The sequence below is a fragment of the Lytechinus pictus genome, chromosome 3, assembly GCF_037042905.1.
Source record: "Lytechinus pictus isolate F3 Inbred chromosome 3, Lp3.0, whole genome shotgun sequence".
Classification (NCBI taxonomy): Eukaryota; Metazoa; Echinodermata; class Echinoidea; order Temnopleuroida; family Toxopneustidae; genus Lytechinus; species Lytechinus pictus.
In genome coordinates this window covers 75,699,106-75,726,518 of record NC_087247.1, presented here as the reverse complement: position 1 = coordinate 75,726,518, position 27,413 = coordinate 75,699,106, and the positions used below count along the sequence as shown (strand labels likewise).

At 38.5% G+C, this 27,413-nt stretch overlaps 2 long non-coding RNA genes across 2 annotated transcripts; both read right to left on the bottom strand.

Moving 5' to 3' along the window:
* Positions 1-684: 684 nt before the first annotated feature.
* On the bottom strand, positions 685-8,121 carry LOC135153688 (uncharacterized). The gene is made up of 4 exons (XR_010293196.1): positions 7,983-8,121; positions 6,307-6,489; positions 4,886-4,982; positions 685-4,251 (listed from the first exon to the last, which is right to left on the bottom strand). It is a non-coding gene; the product is annotated as an uncharacterized LOC135153688 (long non-coding RNA).
* A 10,888-nt stretch (positions 8,122-19,009) lies between these two features.
* Positions 19,010-21,108, bottom strand: LOC129256084 (uncharacterized). The gene is made up of 2 exons (XR_008583911.2): positions 20,807-21,108; positions 19,010-19,564 (listed from the first exon to the last, which is right to left on the bottom strand). It is a non-coding gene; the product is annotated as an uncharacterized LOC129256084 (long non-coding RNA).
* Positions 21,109-27,413: the final 6,305 nt, after the last annotated feature.

Below are 27,413 nucleotides of genomic sequence, written 5' to 3'. Positions count from 1 at the left end.
CACACCATTTACCACACGACAGTTACCACACCATTTACCACACACCAGTTACCACATGCATTACCACACACCATTTACCACACAAATTACCTCACATTTTACCACACACCAGTTACCACACGCGTTACCACACATCATTTACCACACAAATTACCTCACATTTTACCACACGCCTTACCACACAAATTACGTCACATTTTACCACACACCGGTTACCACATGCATTACTACACACGATTTACCACACGCGTTACCACATACACTACCACACACCAGTTACGTAACTGGTGTGTGGTAACACGTGGTAACTGGTGTGTGGTAAAATATGAGGTAATTTGTGTGGTAAATGGTGTGTGGTAAACACTCACCAGTTACCACATGCATTACAATTACCACACACGTTACCACACATATTGTACATACTACACATAATACCATGCATCAGAGTCATTACCCAAAATTTGTGTGGTAACTAGTGCGATGGTATGTGTGATAACTGATGCATGATAATGTATGTAGCAACTGGTGTGTTGCAATGTGTGTGGTAACTGGTTAGATACATCACAGATCATGGGTATGATTTTGGTAGCAGTAGAATGTGTTCATGACCCTATGGACTTTTATAAGATTAAGAAAATACAACACCTTCAATGAACAAACAACAAATGATTTTACAAGTGATATAGAAAGTACTGGTATTTAGCTCACAGAGTCATCAATTTACAATACTGGTTTACATTTGCTATTGACAAAAAATGTATAACAGCTGCTTTACTGTACAAACAGTGTAACATAACAGTAACTATCAAAGAAATTACAGTGCATATAAATACTTTTAAAAAAGATACATTTCTTCTAAATACTTTAAAAAGTTACCTCAAAGGCTATCAGGCTTTTCAGCAAACCAAATTAACGACCATTGTATTTTTTTTTGCAGGTCACACATACAGAATGGACTGATTACATGTACTCTTTGTTTTATGCTTAAAGACAAAAATGATTAAACTCTTAATCGTTTTTAAGAAAATGAACAAAACATAAGGATGTGTCTACAATAGGTAATATCATATAAGTAGCTGCTGCAAAGTGCACTGTACTCAAAATTGCGTATAACAAAATGCATAATTATCCAAAGTTTACTTCAAGGCCGAAGGGCAAGTAGAAATAGACGAGAGATGATAATATATATTTGGAGTCCACTCAGTTTAGAATAGTGTTCAAAGGAACGAATAATTTGGTCAATTTACGCACCAAAAATGAAAACTAGGACAATACCCTGGCATGTAATATCTGAATTAAAGGAAAATAACACCCAAAACATAATACCACATGATCCCATTGATAAATACAGGACAATCAAAATGAATCCACTCATACCCTAATCCAATTACGGAGTACCACCTTTTCAAAGTTGGCCTCTTACAGTATGGTTCGAAGTTTCTGGATGGAGGTCGCCATTTTCGCGGGGTTAGTTAGAAAATTATTACATCGGCGACGAACTACATCTCTAAACGTTTAGGCATTATATATTCTATTTTATCAATAACAAATCAAATGTACAGATAAAACTCATAAAAATATTAGTTAAAATTTGTTTAATATATGGTAGGTTCAAAATACAATTTGATGAGTTTTAATGATTTCTGATTGATTTTCGCTGCCAATTTGTAAATCGTAGATTAGGGTGTAATTTTTATCATTAAAACTCATCAAGTCGTAATTTGAACCTATCATATAATATTAAACATATTTTAATTAATATTTTATGAGTTTTATCTGTACATTTGATTTATTATCGATGAAATAGAATATATAATGCCCAAACGTTTAGAGATGTAGTTCGTCGCTGACGGAATAATCTCCATCCATAGACTTCGAACCAGAAGATGCCAACTTTAAAAAGGTGGTACTCCATACTGGGAAATCGGATTGGGGGTATATGAGTGGATTCATTTTCATTGTCCTGTATTTATCAATGGTATCATGTGGTATTATATTTTGGGTTTTATTTTCCTTTAAGATATTGTACTGGTTTATATCATGGCATTACAAAGTTCATATGTAGTGCACACTGTGTCAAGTGCACAAACCTATTCAGGGTTCCCACAGAAATTTGAAAACAGAATTCCATGACCTCTCCATGACTAAATTGCTGCTTTCCATGACTTAATTCCTTTCTGGCACAGTTTACAAAATCAGACATGTTATGATCATGAACACCACTTATAATAGTAGAGTACAATCACAGAGTATGAGAGTTGTGAGACATAAAAAACTAGAAAGCTGTCATAGCCAAGAGGTAAATGCAATTCCATGACTTTTCACATATCTCTGACTTTCCATGACCAATTTTTTCCAGGATTTTCCATGACTGTGGGAACCCTGTAATAATACTGCATTGACAGCTATCATTTTTAAAGTTAATTTCAATTTCCTTCAAACATTTTATTCATCTCTTTTTGGTTGGTCCTTGAATATAGATACAATACAATGTTTTGGCAGGTCGTCTATAAAAGCATGTACATCGTAAAAAAAAAAGGCTTTTGGCAGGAACTTTTGGCAAGTAGTCAACAGTATCAATGCATGTAAATTTGGGTGAAAGAATCATACCTGTACATTAATTCTTAAGAAAAGTTTGTGGTTGTATTACACTATCACTTAGAGGTATTAAAAAGACAGCAGTTGCAGCAAACAATTATTTCATGAGAAATTGTCAAAATATTGTACATAATCTCTAGATCTGGTACATTAATGTAAACTTGTATCTTTGTAAAATTACTAATTTTGAACTTAAAATCAATTATTCTGATGATCACTAACACAGAAAAGCATATGTGGGACAGGACAGTGTATTATGATTGATTTGAAAAATACCTGACATTTGATAGAATTACATGCTTATTTTGCTCATTTCTCAGCAATTACACATTTTCTTCCCGAGCTATGATTATGGCACACATCTTTTATATTTTGCTGGTAATTCTATTGGATTCTGTTCGAACTCATTTTAAGATTGTTACTACAACTGGTAATTTATCTTTAAAGTTGTACTTGTATATGATACGGGCTCAACATAATCTAAAATAAAGTAATTTTTACCATGCAAAATAGTGAAAATTTTATCAAAATCAGATAAAATTTATAAAAAAATAATTACAAAAATATTGGTCATCAACACATGCAAGTAGATACATGTAAGTTTATGATATCATGCCCACATTTTTTTTGTTCTCATGTTACCAGATAAAATAATAATTTACTTCATGTGTGTAATAAGTATGTCTTCCAATCCCATGTAGCAAAAGAACTTCCAGCAATAATCAATACAGGTAAGTCACATCAATACAGTTTACAATCCGATTTGTTTCATTCTTGGTAAACAAAATTAAATGCACAATTTTATATACAAAATAATAAGTTGGGGATACGTGTACATGTACAATGTACGTCAATATGACATCATCAGCTTGCTACTTGCATATGCTTAGAGTTCTTTCACCAAAATAATGCAGAGGTTAGAATGTCATACATTATTTTAGTATCCCTTGTCTAATTTGGATGAATTGAGACGCCATCCTAGTCAGCACATGAGATTTTTAAAAATTCAAATTACCAGGCAGTGACAGTATTGTTGTAAGTACAGAGCAAAGATCAGGAATATGGTAGGTCTTCTCAAATTGTATTTGGATTGATCCAAGGTTGTTGACAACTGGAGGAGAGGAAGGAGCTAATTCCATGGCCTTGGAGCAGTAGTGGAGAAAGTTGCATCACCAGTAGCTAATTTGTAGGTGCGTAATGATCACAAAAATAAAAAGGCAAGTGCGCCTAGAATGAAAATGACGCACAAGGGATTCCTTATAATACATGTAATCTGGATCTCTGTCATTGACTTTGAAAATCAGGAGACGGACACTGATGTTCATGTATATCCTTTCCTTGACTTGCAGCCAGCGAAGTTGGCGTATGGCAAATGGCACAATAGATGCAGCATTCTGTACTATCTGCAGTCAGTCCAGATCGCCCTAATTCAAGCACGAAGAGCATTACAATAGTCCAGTTTAGATTGCGCTAAACCATGGACTGCTTTGTGGCAAGTAGAAATATAAAAGGCACTTCCCATTGGCCTTTATTCTTCCAATCTGTTTGATGTTATACTGGTAGGGAGCAGGTTCCAATAGCACTATGAAAGGAGTTACGAAACCAGATGAATGGATGCTGATTCAGGACACCTTCCATTTCAACTTAAGGCATCTGCAAAAATAACAGAAGAAGATAAACATAAAAGCCTTTCCTGCATTAACTATTTAATATTCATTAAAAACTACATGGTTTCAATATCAATTTCCAAACTTTTTAACAAATGATTAAAAAACAATGTGGGGTTTGTTACATATTTATACTTAAAATATTAACATGTAAAGTCAAGTCCGGGGAGGGGGCTTGATGCCCTCAAGATCTGCTGCACCTCCAAACCATCTCTGTATAGGGAAGGACATTCTATTAGAGTAAATTTTTTTTTTTTTTTAATATTTATTTTAATTAAACATGATTTTAATTCATGCTTTTTTTTAATGTGTTTTAAATGGTTATGGGATAATTCCATCAGTTTGAATAAGAAATTACAAGTTGCCAATTTCACATAACGAAGATCAATTCTGATGTGATCATAAATGCACATTAGGTGTTGATGTTTCACTTATGCCTATCTATTACGTTTGAATTGACAACAGCATGAACCCTGTAAGAGCATTACACAAGCTTTGTATCAGAGTGGTTACAAAATCAAAATTATTTAACTGCATCTCATGTTCATGCACATGTAAATAATCAAAATAACACAATAATAATAAAAAATACCTTCCAAAAAGGATAAATTTGTACTCACCATTATATCTGCATGAATATTGTTCTTTTAGTCCACCTATAATGATACAGCTGATGAGAGTTTGAATGATAGTATCAAGATGGTGCTTCTACCAGGGCTGCAAAAAAAAGAGAGGAAAAAAAAATTAAAATGTTAACCTCAATCATGCCAAGAAATTGCAAAATCTACAAGTACATGTCCCAGCCATGGCACATGCACAGTAGGTAAGATGCAAAATATATGGTGTAGTAAGCCTAAGGGTCCTACAAGTAATTCTTTGCATGTGCCACTCATTAATGTGCATGCAATTTCAATGTTCAATTTTTACATGGAACTGTAACAGCAGTGTCAGTGTGAGGAACATATTAATGCAAAGAGTATCCAGCAACTGTTTGCAGCTTACTTGTCACTTCAATTTTTGTCTTTTTAACAATAATAATATGAATCTTTTAAAGTGCATAGCTTTCGTAATGGGCAGGAACCCTTTCAAATGTGGCTGGCAAAATGAGGCATTTAGAAAATTTTGCAGGATTTTTAAGGTAAGTTATGGTCTAACTTTCAGATCTGAGAATTCTAGATCTAATCATCATCTTGATTTTTAACTTCCACAAATTAAAGACAATCTGTATAAAAGCTTTAAATATACAATAGTAATAGGCCCTAAATGTGGTTAAGTTAGGCCTTTCATTATTTTTTTTAATTTTACTATCGGTAGGCCTATGAATATATTATTATTCTTATACTTAATCTTTAGTAGTTTTAGAACACATTAAATTGAATAGATATTTTGCCTAAAAATCTGACAAATTTTGAGGTGAAATTAGTTTTCTGGCATCGCCAGATCAACCGTTGCGAAACTCTATTAGCGCCAAATTACACTCTAAACTTGTCATTAGAACGTCCAAACCGATACACGTCAGCCTGGAATCTAATACTAGCACAATCAGCTATGCATTTGCACCAATTCTCTCTGTATTTTCTTGCATATGGACGTCACTCCAGTTAAAGGTCATGTCATTGTGTTATATAGCTTGGGAATTGCAAGCAAGTGATCCTTCGAAATGTTTACCTGCTTACAATTAACATTTCTTAAGCCTTAATTTTTTATATTTAGATTACAAAGGCTTACAAATTGGACAAATTAAATGTTTGCCCAAAAATTATTGTGGGAAAGGTGGATTTTTTACGGAAATCCATTTTGTGTACCAAGTTCTACAGGCAACAGAGACTTGTCTAGGCTCCGTGAATAAAAATACCCCTGGTACAATGTAAAAATGATAAAAATATCATCACAGAGTCCTCTTAGTACAGTTAGGACCATTGACAGATAAGGTGCCCCAAGATTGCGCACATCCGAATCTGCGCGATTCTGATAATGGAAGATACGCAACGACTCCAAACAAAAAATAAACTTTACACCTGAAAGAGCCTACTGTACTTACTTAGTCTTACCTACTGCCCGATGCCTCCTGACATGTAGAGCAACAACAAAGGACCTCCACTCCTGGCGGCCGGTGGTTAAGGGCCTTCTTCTGGAAACTCCCCCGGGCTAGGTCATATTCACCGACTTCTTCTCCTCAAATGTGATGCCAGGACAGGTAGTTTTGGGTCTCCCTCTCTTTCTCCTGAAATGTCATAAACAGATCTATTCATAAAAAATCTGACTCAAAATGGTTGGAAAATAATGAATTTAGGGCATTGGCAAGAGTTCCATATGCACTCCCCTAAAATTGAAAAACATGAAGAAGGTTCAGAATAATATATCTAGCACAATATAGAACATATATGATGGGGGAGTGGATAGTACTAGGAGTGGAAATACATACTAAAATATGGCTTTATTCCGTCAAATTTCTAGCATGTATGGATGTATCTAGTGTGTGTAATTGTCCATAGACATCGGTTTATTTACTCAAGGGTCTGTGTCACTCTGTGAGTCAAGTCTAGTCGAACTATTGGCTGATAATCGTTAAAATACCCCTTCCGGTATCAGCACTTCTCGCTAGCATAGCAGGAACAGGTCTTGACTGCAAATAAAACGAGGTGATCTCAAGTCCCAACTTAGGTGCCAACACAACGGTAAAAAAAAATTATAGAAAAATCTGTAATGAACGAAATGGAATGGAATTAAGTCTCAACAATCTTATTTTTGATCATGTTGGTGGGGGGTGCATTGGAATTGCATATGGAACTCTTTCCTGGGCATTACATGTGACGGCCTCAAAATGCAGCCTCTGTGACTGCTTTCTTAATCTTATCGAAATCTTCGCATCATGTGTAATAGGTCTGTGTAAAGTGAATAGGTGCGCAGACATTATTAGTATTACCCAGTTGTTGTGAATTGTGTGTCCGGACGATCAATTTTAGAAAGTCATTTGGAAAAAATTACAAGCGAAGTTCCATCAATTTTTAGTACAAAATGTTAGGAAATATTATTTATAAGGAACAAAATAGAAGATGATTAAAAGTATTGAATTCATATTTTTAGTGTAATCCAAAGACAAAAAAGAAGGTGGGGGGAAAGATTTAAAACCTCCATTTCTCAACGCACGTAAAGTCTCACAAGTTTAAACTGTCTAGATAATCGTCAATTACCGGAAGTTAAGATCGGAAAACCTACAGGAGAAGTCCTTCATTTCCGTACCTGATGTGATGTGATGTGATGTGAAGGCCTCAAAAAGATAAACTGTCCGGACACCCGACCCCCATCCTACCACTAATCATTTTGTTCAATCAAAATGACCATGACTGGCCGAGATTTTTTCCCAAGAAAATCAATTATTTCTCGCAATTTTTTATGAAACTTTTTGCACACTTACTCATAAGAATACAAGGAACATCATCAATTGAAAGATTTTGTAAAATAATAGGAAATTCACGTTAAATCTAAACTCAAATCGTTAGGTGTGCTGTGTGCAGACTTTGAGTTTGAGACCACCAGCCAGTGGTCCACATCACAGCAGCGAGCAGGCGCTCGGGGCCGGGCGAGCGCCCGGTTAGACAGGATGGGATTGCCAGTGTCATGTCATTTTCATTGACGAAATCTTTAGCTAGTTGCAAGCCAGGGCATTTAACAAACTATGAAAAGAAAATCATAGAAAATGGTTATCTAACTTACTGTTTAGCCTACTGCAAATGTCTTCGAAGTCGTTGTCCATATCTAACCCGTATTCTTTAAGCAGTTGAATTATTAACGGCCTTCTTCGTCACACTTCTCGATGGAGTTCAATAAACTGCAACGCAACGGAATTCTTTTCAAATGTTGGCGGTAAGTGCGCATGCGCAAGCCTGTCACCGCGCCCCCCCCCCCGGCGAATCAATTTTTAATTTTGATAGGGGGTGAGCTGAGGGGGGTCTAAGATATGGGTGTGATAACTTTTTTGTGTGGTATTTCTGATTTTCAACAGAAGGGCAATAACACACAAATACCACTATTTGAATTGACATTACCACACAATAGCATCATGTGGTATTGCATTCATGCGGTAAGTTTGATTTACCGCAGAGCATAACACCACAAAAATACCACATATTTGAATTTACATTACCACACAATGGGCTATATAATGCGGTAACATATGCTTTCATGTGGTAATTTTGATTTACCACAGCAGTATAACAATACCACACAAATACCATATATTTGAATTAACATTACCACACAATATGGCATCATGAGGTACATGCATTCATGTGGTAATTTTGATTTACCACAGAAGTATACAATACAGTGGCGTAACAGGCGGGGGGGGGGGGCAGGGGGGGCAAGCTGCCCCCCTGGCGGAGCTCACCGGGAAAATAAAAAAAACGGGGAAAATAAAATAAAAAAGGGGGGGAAGAAAGGGAAAGGAAAGGAAAAAGGGGAAAGGGGAACGGAAAAAGGAAAGGAAACGGGAAAAGAAAACTAAGAAAAAACATAAAAAAGGGAAAATGGAAAGATAACGGGAAAAGGAAGGAAAAACGAACAAGTGAGAAAGAACAATTCGCCCCGATATACAAATACATTAGCATGATTAGTAAGACAGGGAAATAAATTAAAGATGACAAAAAGACAAACAAAAGCGGGAAATAAAGGCAGAATGGAATTAGCCAAAATCTAAATTGAAATAAAGAATAGGGACAAGATAACGTACACTACTGGGCTGCCGAGGATTGAGATAACGAGCGGGAAGAAAAATGGATGGTATGTATAGCATAATGTCGTATGAAAGTCTATCATAAACTTGCTAAATATCCAAAGGCTCTGTCCAAGAGTCAAGACCCCGTGCAGTGGGGGCTCTGTAACGGGCCCCTATTATTGACCCTTCCTGCATTAAGCTTTACGTTGAAGTAGTGGCGTACCGGGGGGGGGGGGGTTCCACAGCCAAGGGGAAATAAAAGAAATTAAAAGGAGGCAGCGAAATGAGATGAATGAAAAAAAATATATGACATGACATTTGCTATAATGATGTAAAAATCTGTCACATAATTAGAATTTCATTTTAACAGGCCTTATTTTTTCTGGCTCGCTTCGCTCGCTGGCGACTTTTTACAAATTTTTCCACATTTGCTATGGTGTGCCCCTCACAATATTTGGATGATTACGATACACAACTGCATTGAATTTATGTGTTGAGTTAAAGCTATATAAAATACACGCAATTTGAATAAAATAAGTGGCCATCTGTAAGGTTTAAAATGGCTTTGATATCAAGAGGTTCCAGGGCTCTGCCCTGGACCCCACCCATAAAGCACTGTTATGTGGATGAGTTTGGACCACAGCCCCCAAAAGTTCTACAACCAAAGAAAAAAATTAGGAAAGAAAGGAAAGTGTATTATATTTTTCTGAATATCACGTTAAAATCTATCTTCATGTTAGATTCTGATAAAAAGGTGATTTTTTTTATCTCGCTCGCTTCGCTCGCTCGGGACCTATATTAAGCTACTTCTTGCCAGAAGCGCCATACTCGGCCCCCTCGAGCATACAGAGCTTCGCCCTGATGCTCACAATCATAACAAAAATACTGTTCACCGTGGCGTACAAAAAAAGAGAGAAAAAGGAAAGAGAGGGTGAATATGATTTCATCTTTTTAACATTATGTCAAAATCTATCACAAAATTTGATTTTTGCAATAAAAATGTCAAAAAAATTTTGCTCGCTCGCTTATATATATATCTATTTGCCCGATACGCCATATCGCCCCCTCAAAATTTTTGCCCTATGACGCCATTGCCTGTTCCATGATATGACCGGGAAATTTTTGGCTCTTGCCCCCCCTGGCCACCGACCCCTGTTACGCCGCTGATACAATACCACACAAATACCACATATTTGAATTTACATTACCACACAATGGCATCATGTGGTAACATGCATTCCTGTGGTAATTTTGATTTACCACAGCAGTATAACAATACCACACAAATACCACATATTTGAATTGACATAACCACACAATAGCATCATGTGGTATTGCATTCATGCGGTAAGTTTGATTTACCGCAGAGCATAACACCACAAAAATACCACATATTTGAATTTACATTACCACACAATGGGCTAATGCGGTAACATGCTTTCGTGTGGTAATTTTGATTTACCACAGCAGTATAACAATACCACACAAATACCACATATTTGAATTTACATTACCACACAATGGCATCATGAGGTACATGCATTCATGTGGTAATTTTGATTTACCACAGAAGTATACAATACCACACAAATACCACATATTTGAATTTACATTACCACACAATGGCATCATGTGGTAACATGCATTCCTGTGGTAATTTTGATTTACCACAGAAATATAACGATACCACACAAATACCACATATTTGAATTTATATTACCACACAATGGCATCATGAGGTAACATGCATTCATGTGGTAATTTTGATTTACCACAGAAGTACCACATAGACAACAAATTACCACAGCTACCAGCTGACGTTACCACACAAGGATATGGAAAATTACCACAGATGTTCATGTGGTAACCATGTGGTAACCTACATTCATGTGGTAATTCGTGTGGTAAAGCCGGGTACCACACAGATATACCACACGACATTTTTGTAAGGGTCATGCCCCCGTATTGTCGTTGCAAGCATTTTGGGGCTAGGGTGAAATCGCCCCAAACGCCTCAAACAGACACTCCAAAATGTATAGGCCAGTAGATGTGAAAAAGATGCTCGAATCTGGCAGAAAGTGTGAAATTTGGCATACAGAGGTATTTTTGGGCGCTGATTTCAAAAATTGCCGGCCCCAAGCAATTTGACCATCGGGTCGGCCGCCATTTTGAAATCCAAGATGGCCACCGTGACCAATCATTAAATGTCATTTTCTTGAGTTGTACAAACATGGCATGTGACACTGAAATTTGGCATATAGAGATATTTTTAGGCACTGATTTCAAATATTGCCGGCCCCCAGCAATTTGACCGTTTAGTCAGCGGCAAAATGGCCGCCATCTTGAAATCTAAGATGGCCGCCATGATATATTATTGCAATCATTTTCTCGAGTTTTATATGAACTGCGGTATTGAAATTTGGCACATAGGCTTAAATGAGGGTGCTGATTTCAAATATTGCCGGCCCCAAGTAATTTGACCATCGGGTCGGCCGCCATTTTGTAATCCAAGATGGCTGCCATATGAGAAATCATTAATGTCATTTTCTTGAGTTTTACATGACATGTGACACTGAAATTTGGTATGCCTTTTGTTGGGGTATTTTTAGGCACTGATTTCAAATATTGCCAGCCCCCAGCAATTTGACCGTTTAGTCGGCTGCAAAATGGCCGCCATCTTGAAATCCAAGATGGCCGCCGTTATATATTATTGCAATCATTTTCTCGAGTTTTATATGAACTGCAGTATTGAAATTTGGCATATAGGCTTACTTTGGGGTGCTGATTTCAAATATTGCCGGCCTCAAGCGATTTGACCATCGGGTCAGCCGCCATTTGAAATCCAAGATGGCCGCCATGAAAATCATTGAACTCATTTTCTTAAATTTTACATAATATGTGCCACTGAAATGTGTAGCATATCGGTACCTGGGTGAGTTCATTTAAAAACTTGCTGGCTCCAATTAAGCAATCTGACAATTGGTCGGCGGAAAAATGGCCGTCATCTTGAATTCCAAGCTGGCTGCCATATAAATATTGCAATTATTTTGTTGAGTTTTATATGATCTGCGGTATTGCCATTTGACATATAGAAGTAGTGTGGGGAGCTTATTTCAAATATTGCGGCCCCTCAGCGATCTGATCCCCTGAGTCAGGGTTATACGGGCGTAATTACAACTGGCAGGCCAAAGATATTAATTCGAGCCAACCCAATAATTCTCAATTTTTAATTTTGATATTGCTGATTGACAAAAATGAATGAATATGATTGATAATCTAACACTGATTCTAGGGAGGGTAACTTTACTGAACTTCCTTTTTTTTTTTATTTGGAAGATATATCACCACTTTGGAACTATTCTTATACTGGCAGAAGAAGTATTGCCATTTTACTGCGTCAAGTGATGAATTTGATCCTGTCAGGTGTAGTCTTCATAAATGCCGATTTATTTTTAAAATGAGCTCGTCGAGGTACCCTTTTCTGGTCAGATATGGAATGTCAGACATATATCCTATCTACTAGTAGTAAACATTCAATTCTCGAATTTCATCCTTATTTTTTTTAGAACGCCTCTTTAACACACGAGTCTATGGGAAATGTTTCAGGCCCGTGATACCTTTGCTGCAAAATGGCAGCCATTTTGAAATACAAGATGGCTGCCATAAAAAAATCATTAAAAAATATCAATTATCATAATTATAACGTAGTTATTATTTTGAAATTTGGCATCTTGGGGTATTGAAATTTCCCCCCAGTAATCTGTCAAATAGATATGCTGCAAAATGGCCACCATCTTGAAATCTAGAGAGGATCGACTGTCATGAAAATTCATTAAAATCATTTTCTTGAGTTTTCTTTTTAATTTTTACTCCCCATTGTAACGTTGTGCATCATTCAAACTTGGTAACCATATTGGAATTCAAAATAGCATCTATTTATTGTTTTTTTTTTCATTGATCAAGGATGCAAAGATCAAGTTTTTCTCCAAATACAAAGTGTTACAGCCCATACGTAAGACTTGAGCAAATTATCTTTCATGGCGGCCATCTTGTATTTCAAAATGGCAACCAAACAGGGGTCTGACAATAATCAGGGCCTAAATATATGACTATATGACAACTTTCAGGGCCAGAGTTCATATAAAACTCAAGACAATTATCATTGCTTTTAATTCATGGCGGTTATATTGCCGAAACCCGGTGGTTGCATTGCTGGTGACCGGCAAAAATCAGTGCCACGTACTTCTGTATGCCAAATTTTGGTGTCATATATAATGTAAAATACAAGAAAATTATTTTGATATGGTTTTTCATGGCAGCCATCTTGCCGCTGAACTGATGGTCAGATCACTTGGGGCTGGCAATATTTGAAATCAGCACCCCAAAATAGGTACTCTACTTGCCAAAGTTCAGAGCACATGTAAAGTTTTTTTTTTTTTTTCATGGCGGCCAACTTAGATTTCAAGATGGCAGCTGACCTGGTGGTAAGACTAAACTACACCTACACTGTATATGCTAAATTTCAATACCATAGCTCATACGAAACTAGAGAAAATTATTGCAACGATATTTCATGGCGGCTATCTTGGATTTTAAGATGGCGGCCGTTTTGCCGTTGACCTGGATGACAAATTGCTGGGGGCCGGCAATATTTGAAATCAGTGCCTCAAAATACCCCTATATTCCAAATTTCAGTGTCACATATCATTTAAAACTCAAGAAAATGACATTAATGATTTTTCGTGGTGGCCATCTTGGATTTCAAGATGGCGGCCATTTTGCAGCCGACCAAATGGTCAAATTGCTGGGGGCTGGCAATATTTGAAATCAGTGCCTAAAAGTACCCCTATATACCAAATTTCAGTGTCACACGTCATGTAAAACTCAAGAAAATGACATAAATGATTTCTCATGGCGGCCATCTTGGATTTCAAAATGGCGGCCGACCCGATGGTCAAATTACTTGGGGCCGGCAATATTTGTAATTAGCACCCCAAATTAAGCCTATATGCCAAATTTCAATACCGCAGCTGTTCATATAAAACTCAAAAAAATGACATTAATGATTTTTCGTGGTGGCCATCTTGGATTTCAAGATGGCGGCCATTTTGCCACCGATCAAATGGTCAAATTGCTGGGGGCTGGCAATATTTGAAATCAGTGCCTAAAAATACCCCTATATACCAAAGTTCGGTGTCGCATGTCATGTAAAACTCAAGATTTTTCATGGCGGCCATCTTGAATTTCAAAATGGCGGCTGACCCGATGGTCAAATCGCTTGGGGCCGGCAATATTTGAAATCAGCACCCCAAATTAAGCTTATATTCCAAATTTCAATACCGCAGTTCATTTAAAACTCGAGAAAATGTTTGCAATAATATATCATGGCAGCCATCTTGGATTTCAAGATGGCGGCCATTTTGCCACCGATCAAATGGTCAAATTGCTGGGGGCCAGCAATATTTGAAATCAGTTCCTCAAAATACCCCTATATGCCAAATTTCAGTGTCACATATCATTTAAAACTCAAGAAAATGACATTAATGATTTTTCATGGTGGCCATCTTGGATTTCAAGATGGCGGCCATTTTGCAGCCGACCAAATGGTCAAATTGCTGGGGGCTGGCAATATTTGAAATCAGTGCCTAAAAGTACCCCTATATACCAAATTTCAGTGTCACACGTCATGTAAAACTCAAGAAAATGACATAAATGATTTCTCATGGCGGCCATCTTGGATTTCAAAATGGCGGCCGACCTGATGGTCAAATTACTTGGGGCCGGCAATATTTGAAATTAGCACCCCAAATTAAGCCTATATGCCAAATTTCAATACCGCAGCTGTTCATATAAAACTTGAGAAAATGATTGCAATAATATATCATGGCGGCCATCTTGGATTTCAAGATGGCGGCCATTTTGCCGCTGACCTGGAGGTCAAATTGCTGGGAGCCGGCAATATTTGAAATCAGTGCCTCAAAATACCCCTATATGCCAAATTTCAGTGTCACATGCCATGTAAAACTCAAGAAAATGACATTTTAATGATTTTTCATGGCGGCCATCTAGGATTTCAAAATGGCGGCCGACCCGTTGGTCAAATCGCTTGGGGCCGGCAATTTTTCAAATCAGCGCCCAAAAATACCCCTGTATGCCAAATTTCACACTTTCTGCCAGATCCGAGCATCTAATTGGCCATTTTTTGTCACATAACCGCTCCACTAGTATTGGAAGTGCATTATTAGAACTGAAACTTATCTCTACACCAGGAAAAATTAACTTAACAAAAAAAGCAACAAGAAATATTTATAAAAAGTAGAAGGGCCTGAGGTACACTGATACTTCACTCTCTCAGCTCGTATGCACTTGATCCACTTCCCGCATCGAGGATTCGGGCTAAATTCCGCCCGCCACTTCCGGGGACCAACCAACGTAGTATTTCGATGAAGAGCACTCCGTCGATTCACCGGTTGTCCCTACAATAGAAAAGGTGAAATACACGCGCGCCTATGGGGATTGTGAACTGTCCCAGGACCAAAATCCAATTGAAACCAGTTGGATTTCCAACTGGTTTCAATTGGTTTCAATTGGTTTTAACTGGTTTCAATTGGTTTTAACTGGAATTTAACAATTTCCAGTTGAAACCAATTGAAACCAGTTGGGCAACTGGAAATCCTAACTACAACCAGTTGGGTAACTGGGAATGACTTCCAATTGGAAATGATTTCTAACTGGAACCAGTTGAGTAACTGGAAATCCCAACTGGAACCAGTTGGGCAACTGGAAATCCTAACTGGAACCAGTTGGGCAACTGGAAATCCTAACTGGAACCAGTTGGGTAACTGGAAATCCTAACTGGAACCAGTTGGGTAACTGGAAATGACTTCCAATTGGAAATGATTTCTAACTGGAACCAGTTGAGTAACTGGAAATCCCAACTGGAACCAGTTGGGCAACTGGAAATCCTAACTGGAACCAGTTGGGTAACTGGAAATGACTTCCAATTGGAAATGATTTCTAACTGGAACCAGTTGAGTAACTGGAAATCCCAACTGGAACCAGTTGGGCAACTGGAAATCCTAACTGGAACCAGTTGGGTAACTGGAAATGACTTCCAATTGGAAATGATTTCTAACTGGAACCAGTTGAGTAACTGGAAATCCCAACTGGAACCAGTTGGGTAACTGGAAATGACTTCCAATTGGAAATGATTTCTAACTGGAACCAGTTGGGTAACTGGAAATCCTAACTGGAACCAGTTGGGTAACTGGAAATGACTTCCAACTAGAAATAATTTCTAACTGGAACCAGTTGGGTAACTGGAAATCTTAACTTGAACCATGTAGTTGTGTAACTGGAAATCCTAACTGGTACCAATTGGGTAACTGGAGATGACTTCTAACTGGAAAGATGGGTAACTGGAAATGAATTCTAATTGGAACCAGTTGGGTAACTGGAAATAAAACTGGAACCAGTTGGGCAACTGGAAATGATTTCCAATTGGTTTCCAATTGGAAATTTTCCAGTTACCCAACTGGATCCAATTGAAACCAGTTTATTTGCATATTATCTACCAGTGTGCACAGATTAATGTTTTATGAGATTCATCATCATTAACAATGTATCTATTTTTCTCTTTTCAATTTCAAGTACCACACTTTTTAAAGATAAGTATTTAAAATACTTTGCAGTGAAAACCATGTTCATAAATGTTATAGATTATAATTAAAACAGATTAAAGGATAATTAGTACACCACTAAAAACTGTTACCAAATTACATCAAATAAAAATACATATATCTGAAGATCTTCCATATAAATATATACATATGAAAGTCTGTATTCTATCAATGCCCTTTACATTGGTTTTAATAGACATATAACACTGCTTCTGTGTTGGCATGAGCAATAGTTAGTGCAAATGCTAATTAATTTGTAACTAATTAAGTTCATTCCAACTGGAAGTTCCAATTGGATCCAGTTGGAAACCAATTGGTTTCAACTGGTTCCAGTTGAAACCAGTTGCCTTCAATTGGTTTCAACTGGAACCAATTGAAACCAGTTGCCTCCAATTGGATTCAACTGGTTTTAATAGGGAAATTGGAACAACTGGAACCAATTGACACAAATTGCCAACTGGTTCCAGTTGCCCAATTGGTTTTAACTGGAACCAATTGGCAACTGGTTTTCAATTGGAACCAATTGGTTTTAACTGGAACCAATTGGCAACTGGTTTTCAATTGGAACCAGTTGTTCCAATTTCCCTATTGAAACCAGTTGGCCAACTGGTTTCAATTGGTTTTGCCCTAATTGGTTTTAACTGGATTTTGGTCCTGGGGTAGGAAAAATCGTATAAAATTACACTTTTTGCCCGGGGGGACCACTTCCATTCACGAGTGGATACCATGCGCGACCATGAGATCTCAAAAAGCACCCTAAACACGTATTTTCCATATTCTAAAATTGCACCCCTTAATACGTATTGGCGTGTGAAACCCTACCCTTAAAGTATACATCCGAAGAATCAAAAGTATTTTATAATGACTTTATGTGGTCATCATTGTAAAGGGGAAGTATTACTAATCAGATATATAACTTCACTTTTCAAAATAGTGATCAGAGTTTGCAGAAATCAGCTCTCAAAAATGATTTATTTTCATGCCATATTTCTGCCTTCCACCGGTCCTCTTGCGAGCTCCAGCTGAGTGACGTCACACAATGAGCAGAGCAGCTGAGCTGACAGCAGCCCATTTTTTTGCTCTTAGAATTGTTTATTGCTCTTAATATTGGTCTTGTTATATAGATAAAAGTTTGAATTTACTGAACAGTGAAAAAAAGTGCACATTTAACGTATTTTGGTAACCGATATTTAGCTTAGAATTTTTTTTTTTTCAAGAAATATATGTGAATAAACAAAGCATATTTTCACGTAGAAATCACACTTGCGTCACATTAATATTATAATCAATATAAAGCATAGACATTCTTCTTTATGACTGAACAAAAATTATGAAATTTCATTAAGTAGCAAAGTCAGGAACCACAAAAAAAACACGGCAATATCCATCGCGAAATTACTGAAATTGCAGTTGAATTGCCGAAGCATTATTAGGCAACAGCGGCGAGCGGACTTTATTTGATATATCTTAAAAATGCATTACCGGCAGGGCAATGGTCTGTGGCCAAAGGCGTTGGCCATTGTTTTGTCATGTGCGAGGACCCTGGTTCGAAACTCGGATATTTTTTTCTGGGCATTTTTTTTTATTCCTTCCCCGTCCCTACCCATCGTTTTTTCTCTTTTTATTTTCTTGTGAAATTCTATTCAGACCTGTATTTATCAAATCTTGCTTCTTAATTGCTGCTTTTGATTTTCAAGTTCTTGATTAGATTATTTCTACTCTTATTTGGGATGGGAGGGGAAGAGTTAAAAGTCAAGTCCACATCAACTAAAAATTATTTGAATAGAGTAATTTCCCTTGTTGTTTTTACTCAAAACAGTCATATACACAAAACAATGATATGCAAATTAGAGTTGTCACTCACATCACATTCGTTTCTATTTTTTGTGGCATTTTGTTTTTTATTCTTTGCAGATTTGACGATAGGAAACTCTTCATCTGATCACAATAGGTTATATTTACGGAACTGTTAAAATAGTAATTATATAAATTTGAATCAAAGTTTTTATGAAATTTCCTGCAATATCTTGTTATTTTTTTTTAAATTCAAATGAATTTTTGATTGCGTGGACTTCTCCTTTACTCTTAATGTAGGGAATGCATAGCAAAATTTATCCAGAAACAAAATTGTCTTAGAATATGCAAATCAGTAATTGGACACATGTTCACTTTTCTTTCATCCAGGCCACTTCCTCACATCCACCAGGCTTTCAGTCTTATAACAAAAATGATGAACCATCACACAACAGCACAGAACATTCACAGTGCTTCACAATTAATATTTCTCTTCTGTTCATACATGCAATAAATATTGTGGAAAACAAATAAAAGGCGTACCCATATTCAAATACCGTTTAAAAGGACAAATATATTATACCTTTCGAGAAAAATCAGCACGTTAAATATCTGATAACAAAACATAATTATGGGGCACTGCAAGAAACTTATGTTCAATTGCAAATCAAGCGTAAGTCTTAAATTCAAATTCAAGCGTAATAAGGTCGAGTTGCAATTAATCGCAATTCAACTACATGTTTAATCAAAGGACTTACCCTTGATTTGGGACGTGTGATTGAGTATAACATTTCTCGCAAAATGCCCTAGTAACATTAAAATTGTTCTTTCGTTTTAAATTGTGTGTTATTATTTTTGACAAGCTGTATTCCTGTCCAAGTCAAATTTCTTAGTTCTCTCCAAAACTGTGCTCAAAATTGTTTCCAAGATTGATAAAGAAAATTTTTCTTTTGTATCATATCAGTCCACAACTTGCAAACCGTAGGTCCTGGAAAGAGTGAAGAAAAAAATGGCTATATCCAAATCATAGTAAAAGGACATGATGGAATCTCCCAGATTGAGGTAGCAAGCAGAGACCAGAAGTCACCAGAGTCAGCAATTGTGCAGATCTGTGTGTAGAAGAGAGAAAAAAAGAAATAGTTTAAATAATCAAATCAAAGTATGAATTTAATTATCGTGATGATTGATGACGTGCGGTGGCATGTAATTCCCGGTCAACAACAAATGATAGTAGGTTAAGACACCTGAAAAGTTCCACTCAGAACACTGGTGCTCTACCTCAAGTGATGTTTGTGTAGGCCCCACTCCACTTCACTACCGCTACACTACCGTACATGTACGCCACACCTACCCGGGTAGGTGTGTAGCGTAGTGTAGGCTGTAGCAGTAGTGAACTTGGAGACTATACACGAACATCACTTGAGGTACGGTGCTCTCTGAGTCTCTGTGTCATTACAAAGATTGCATTTATCTTCATTGTTGAAGGCATTACGCATGCATATATGCAGCAACACTCTAATCAGAAAGAAACACCAGACTCTAATTTTGGCCCACTCAAGGGTTCATTACATGCCGCCGCGCAAAGAAAATTCAAGCCATAGAAGTCGTGTGTTGTGGACCCAAGAAGTGAGATCCCAGCACGCGCGACCCACTAGTTAGAAATCCACTGTCAAACGCGGTTCGTGGTGCGAGGTTAGTATACTAATACTAACCTTGCAATACGTGTGAGTGATTTTGGCCAGGAATCAGGGTAATCACTGCTGAAAATTTGTCTGGCTTCATGACATCGGCATCATGGTGATATATTTCTGTGTATAATAAAAACTTAAACATTCCTCTGAAACAGCAGATTTTCAGCCATGGTCCATACCAGTGCTCCTAAATAATTTAATCGCCTGCCTGAGTCCTGACCAGTTTTAGAAATCTGAAGAAAAAATCTGCTGGAATTGTGCAAAAACCACTCACACGTTTTGCGAGGTTAGTATTAGTATACTTACCTCGCACCTCTCTTGTATCCTTCCTCCGTTAAGGTCGGAGATCGCTGGTAACAGTTGAAAAATGTAGACACTTCCTAAGACGAACCGCGTTTGGCAGTGGATTTCTAACTAGTGGGTCGCGCGTGCTGGGATCTCACTTCTTGGGTCCACAACACACGACTTCAATGGCTTGATTTTTCTGTGCGCGGCGGCATGTAATGAACCCTTGGGTGGCAAAAACATTATTTCTAAAATAAAGACTTTTTAATTTTAATAGTATACGCCAAAATGCATGATTCTAAACTTATATCAGATCTGTATCTGTCATCTGACCTGAATGCATCGTCAGAACAAGTATTTTCCAAACATGCTTACCTTGACTTTTGACTGGATCAAACAGCGTAACCTGCAACATGCATCGGGAGCAAGTGAATGGGACCGTGCAGCTTGGAGTTTTTCAATAGTTTTTCAATCGAGTGGACAAAATCGATCTTTCCAGTTCACAATTCAATAAAAACCGGGCAAAATATACAGTTCTGGTTCCCTTATAGTCTGAAGTTGTCAAAAACAGAATTCGGATATCACAATACATGAAGAAAACGGTAAATTGAAGAAAAATAGAGACCAGGAAGGTGAATCAGCTATCAGTGTACTGCTGGCTTGCAGCGGCTGAGTGAGTCGATCATCATGTGACGTCATTATTCTCGACTGTATTTGATCGCGTTAGTGTGTTTCTGGGGGCGGCTGGGGGGCTAGCTGAGAAGGGTCTCTAATAATTTCATTTCTTGCATTTCCACGACATCAATAAGACTTTTTAGTGACATATTTGTGTATAAAAAGACAAGACCTTTCCATTCATATATAATTTGTCTATAATCATCACTTTCGTGAATTTTCTTTGGATGTATACTTTAACAAGTATTGGAAACAAAACGATACTAATTGCAAGTATTCCCTGAATTGAACCCCTAAACAAGTACAGCGGTATGTCACGGACGTCGGTCGTCGGTTTTACCTTTACCTACATCATTGCATGGGTTTAACAGCCCAACTCGCGCAAATCATACTCTACACACGTAGTGTTGACTCTTGGAGCAAAAAGGACATCCTATAAAACATTTTAGTCTTGATTTTTATACCCTCGCAAATTCGACCCTAAACACGTAGCTTTCCTAGCGAAATAGATACACTTTTTTCATTATTTTAGTGTTTTTGACACCCTTATTACGTTCACGTGCCCTATCTTGAAAAAGACATCCTTTTTACGTGTTCAACTTGATTTATTCGGAGCTTACATCTTACAACCGCACGCCACCGCAGCTCCCAGCGAACTGACGTACTTCTCCAATAATCGCAAAGCATATCACAACTAAAATATCGCCTTCTACGATTAAACTATGAAATACATCTTAAAGGTATAACTCATTATGCTACACAGCCCCTCCCCAAGTCTGGGCTGTCCTCGGACCAGGTATATATTAACAACAAAACATAAAAATGAATTTCTTTAAATGTTATCTCGCTCTTCCAAAGAAGAAAATAAAACATTAAAACATCGTTAAAAGTATACAGGTATATACATTGGCATAGTACATAAAGGGAGTACCGTTCTTACATTAACAACCAAAACAGTCTATATACAGAAATAGATAGAAAGAGCAAACAGAGTTGTATTGAGATCAGAAAATGTCAAGATGAGAATGACATACGAAAGGTTAGAAAAGAGGAAAAGGAAAACATGGAAGCAAAAATATAAAGCATACATCAAGGCATAAAACAACATTTTGAATACAAAATCAAATGCATCAGTCTTTTACTGTTTCTGGCACAAAGTTATGGCGAAAGTTATGTCCAATATCTATTCTGCGGATTGAAGTGCTAGAGGATTTCTTCTTGGGGGTTTCTTCAAGGCGCGTGTATAGAACTACTTTTCATCATCTCGATCTCTCTATATAAAGACTTCTTTGGAGGCCAAGGCGTTACCCTGTCGTTACAATCAGCGGATGTGCATCCAACGCAATTCCTTCGAACTATCTATCTGAAGAACAACATCACATGCCATGTTACATTCCGACCTTGGTCACAGAGTATGTCTTGCTTCATCTCTAGCTGTGCATCCTCCAATAGGACTTCTCCACACTATAGACTTTGAAGCCACCGTTGACCAATCGGGCCGGTCGACTGACTGATGCTCTGCTTCCAAGATCTACCTGATCGAAGGTTCTTTCTGTTGGTATCTGCTCATTGCTGATGTCAAGTTCCACGGCAACCACCCTTGCCTCTGCAAAGATCCAACCAAGTGCCCGATGATCCGTCCTGATCTCCGCCCATAGAAGTTCTGTTGCAGCTCCGAAATACTACCATGGCCCATGACTCCTTTTGATCCCCATAGTAGTATTTTCTCTGCTTTCTGAATGCAGTACCCCACTATATAGCATAGGATATGACTTGCTCCTTCCCAACATAGGACAGCTCCAGTTCCTTCGTTGCTAGTATCTGCATATCCAACAAGTACTTCTCTTCGACGTTCAGAGATCCCCATCTCCACGCTGCACTTATCCTGCAAGGAATTTCAGATCCATTCTTCATAGCCACTCGTCGTAGGCGCTATACATTTACATGTATAGGCGCTATCCACGCTGTCGTCTACACACCGACTCAATAGGCGCTATTCACCCACGTGTATAGGCGCTATATCTCCGCCACAACACCCAAGGCGCTATTCACCAACGTGTGTAGGCACTATCTCCGCCACACACATCCAGGGCGCTATTCACCAACGTGTGTAGGCACTATCTCCGCCACACACACCTAGGGCGCTATTCACCAACGTATGTAGGCTCTATCTCCGCCACCATATGGAAAACTAGCGGACAGAAGGTCCTCGCTGCACGCACGCACCCTTATAACACGCAGAATTCCCTTGCATTATACCTTTTTTTCACAAACAAATGTGTATCAAGGACAAGCGTTGATTCAGATAGAATTTCCGCCCCCCTGAAATGAATGGTAACAACTTCTTCTATCAGATGACCATAATTTTTTTTACATTCAATTGGTGGGAAATATGGCACTTTATTACATTAAAATCACTAGAAACCATCCATAGTCAGGAATATGTATTGGGATAATGGGTTTGGGGGACATTTTTATAGTACCCAGGTGGATTATATCCGTCGTCACATCGGTGGGTGGTGGTATCATGAATTTCCGCCCAGATTACAATAAATGGCACATTGTAAGGCAAATACTCATGAAAGAACCATGGAGATTGGTTAATAAGGAAATAGGGCACTTTTATCATCAAATCAGAGGAGATTTTCTTTGTGATAGTGATGTCCGAAGAGCAAACCTATACTCGTGACGGGTCCATTATGTATACGAGGGGTGCATCCTAGCTTACCACTGCATATAGCTAAGTCTGAAAATTAAAGGGGAATCCAGCCTTGGCCATAAAATGTTGTGTTGGGAAGGAGAAAAATAAATTAAACAGAATGGTGAAAGTCTGAAAGAAATCGGACAAGCAATAAGAAAGTTATAGCTACTTTAAAATTGAGATCACTAATACTATGTAGATTTCAAATTGGCAACTGGGTAAGTAAATTATGACAAGGGGCAAGGACAACTTTCCCATAGGCCATGTACTTTATTATCAAGGATTTGTGGTTTTCTCCTAAGTACCCATTCCCCTGGGGCAGTAATCTAAATATAACCCAGGTAGTATATTGTTTTATATCCTCATGAAAGAAAAATATAATTTGAAATAAAACTTTTGGGAAAAATGACATTTTAGCCATAATATGTATTGGAGTACATGGAAGAGTAGTCCTTGCCTTACATCACTATGACATCCCATATGCGGCCAATTTGAAGTCTCCATGGGTATAGTGATTACCAATATTTACAACTTTTAAAAATTCATAACTTTCTTGTTGTTTGTCCAATATTGTTCAAACTTTTACCTATCAACTTGTCTGATTTTTCTTTTCCTTATAAAAACAAGTTTTTATTTGGGTTGGATTCCCCTTTAAGTTTTGCTTATTTCTTTCATTTTATAATGATGTTTAAATGTTCAAACAACGATAATTCATGAAATTTGACTCAAAATATTGCGAATCAAGGGGAAGCGTGCTGAAACATTATCTGTGTATACATTTTATCCCTCTGTAATGCTATTTCCCCCATAAAGCCGCAATGGAACATTCCGCACCACTAGTCATACGATGATCGCGAGGTCTGCAAACGTCGTCTGCTATGTTTTTACATGTCCGGTACACTGCATACAAGTTTTCGATATGCACACCCAGGGCGCTATTCACCAACGTGTGTAGGCACTATCTCCGCCACACACACCCAGGGCGCTATTCACCAACGTGTGTAGGCACTATCTCCGCCACACACACCCAGGGCGCTATTCACCAACGTGTGTAGGCACTATCTCCGCCACACACATCCAGGGCGCTATTCACCAACGTGTGTAGGCACTATCTCCGCCACACACACCAGGGCGCTATTCACCAACGTGTGTAGGCACTATCTCCGCCTCACACATCCAGGGCGCTATTCACCAACGTGTGTAGGCACTATCTCCGCCACACACATCCAGGGCGCTATTCACCAACGTGTGTAGGCACTATCTCCGCCACACACACCCAGGGCGCTATTCACCAACGTGTGTAGGCACTATCTCCGCCACACACATCCAGGGCGCTATTCACCAACGTGTGTAGGCACTATCTCCGCCACACACACCCAGGGCGCTATTCACCAACGTGTGTAGGCACTATATCTCCGCCTCACACATCCAGGGCGCTATTCACCAACGTGTGTAGGCACTGAGCACTTTTAGAAATGTACGTCCACATAGTGAACTGGTACGCGAAATGACGTAATTTTTTGGCCTGCCATATGCCTCACGTCCTCACACACGTCCACTCTCAAAATCGAGAACCTCGCCACATCCATTTTGCGGTTCTCCTAAATCATAGACGACGTGCACGTGAGTGACGTCATTTTAACCGTTCAAGCCCAGCATGAAGATCAACCTTTCCCTTTTAAAACACAGTTTTCAGCGACTTTTCACAAAATTAATTTAAGTTGTACGATGAATTATGTTTATCATATTTGAAATTGCTTTCTGATCTCTAAAATATACATCGAAATATATCCTAACTCGCGTAAAAAGGAATCAAAGCAAGTGAAAGGGCACATGTGCACAAGTTGCACCTTCGCATCACCCGAACGGGTCGCCAGGCGATGGTGCGCCAGATCTTCCGGGTCGGGCAGCGTGTCATGACCCGCTGGCCGGTTATCGCGCTGTTTCATGTGGACGTACGTACACTTACAAGTCGAGTGAAATCTAAAGTATTCGCATCTGTAGTGAACAAGGGCAGACGACGACATTGACTCGAAGGATCAGAGGACTGCTACGTCGTTCACGTTCACTGTGCACTGCTCCTAAAACCCTCTAGTAGTCCGCCACACACACCCAGGGCGCTATTCACCAACGTGTGTAGGCACACCCAGGGCGCTATTCACCAACGTGTGTACGTGTAGGCACTATCTCCGCCACACACACCCAGGGCGCTATTCACCAACGTGTGTAGGCACTCTCTTCTTGCCTCTCTCCAGGCTCCCTTCCTCTGCGCTATCCACGCTGTCGCCAACACACACACTCCGGGTGCTGTTCACCAACGTGCATAGGCGCTCTCTTCTTGCCTCTCTCCAGGCAATCTTCATAGGCGATATACGTGGCGCTCCCTGTAATACAGGCGCCTATAAGTTGTCTGAGCTTCCAATACCACGTTGTTCAATCCCACCGCGGCCACCAGTGTGGCGTAACCGAGCTCTGTCGGGGTAGCGTTCTGCCGTCTCGCAGTCTCCAGAACCCGGTCCACGCTTCTCCTCACGTTTATATCTCGTTTTGGGCAGGTTCGCTCACAAAAGTATATTATGCAACGTGGTACACTCTCTCGCTCCTCTGAAATACACCGAATCACCCGCTCACTCACCCTAAATCATGCAAATGAAGCAACTTGGGAGATATTCAATATACAGTTCAACTTGATTTATTCGGAGCTTACATCTTACAACCGCGCGCCACCGCAGCTCCCAGCGAACTGACGTACTTGACCAGCGTGGCCAGTGAAAAAAATCAAATTATGCCAGAGGAGCAGCAAAATTATGCTAAATCGCGAAAAATTATGCCAAACCGTTTTGGACCCTAGGATTTTCCACAGGGGGGGGGGGGCAAAAAAAAGCCAAAAAAATTTGACAAGCAAAAAAAAAAAAAAAAAAAAAAAAAAAAAAAAGGTCTTCAATCACAAATAAAGGAATTTCGTACCAGAAAAAAAAATGACAAGCAAAAAAAAAAAAAAAAAAAAAAAAAAGGTCTTCAATCTTCAAATAGATCTAAATTATGCTAAATATGCTAAATATGCTTGAAAAAGTTTATTATGCCCTAAATTATGCTGTAAGGGGTCGAAATTATGCCAGAAAAAAAGTCTAATTATGCCAGAATTATGCTGAAAGGGTCGAAATTATGCCAGAAAGCATAATTATGCCAGTTCTGGCAACGTTGCGTACTTCTCCAATAATCGCAAAGCATATCACAACTAAAATATCGCCCTCTACGATTAAACTATGAAATACATCTTAAAGGTATAATTCCCCTTACAAAAAATTCCTGCAGTACTTTAGTGGTACTCTGTTGTACCTGTGTGATACTTCTGTCATACACGACGGTACCTCAGAATTACCACAGGACTTCTGTGGTATCACTCTGTGATAGTTCTGTCATACTTCTGTGGTACAGGAAAATATGAAAATTTCCTGCAATACCTTAATGGTACTCTGTCGTACCTGTGTGATACTTCTGTTGTACAAAACTGTATATAGAATTACAACAGGACTTCTGTGGTATCACTCTGTGATAGTTCTGTCATACTTCTGTGGTACAGGAAAATATGAAAATTTCATGCAA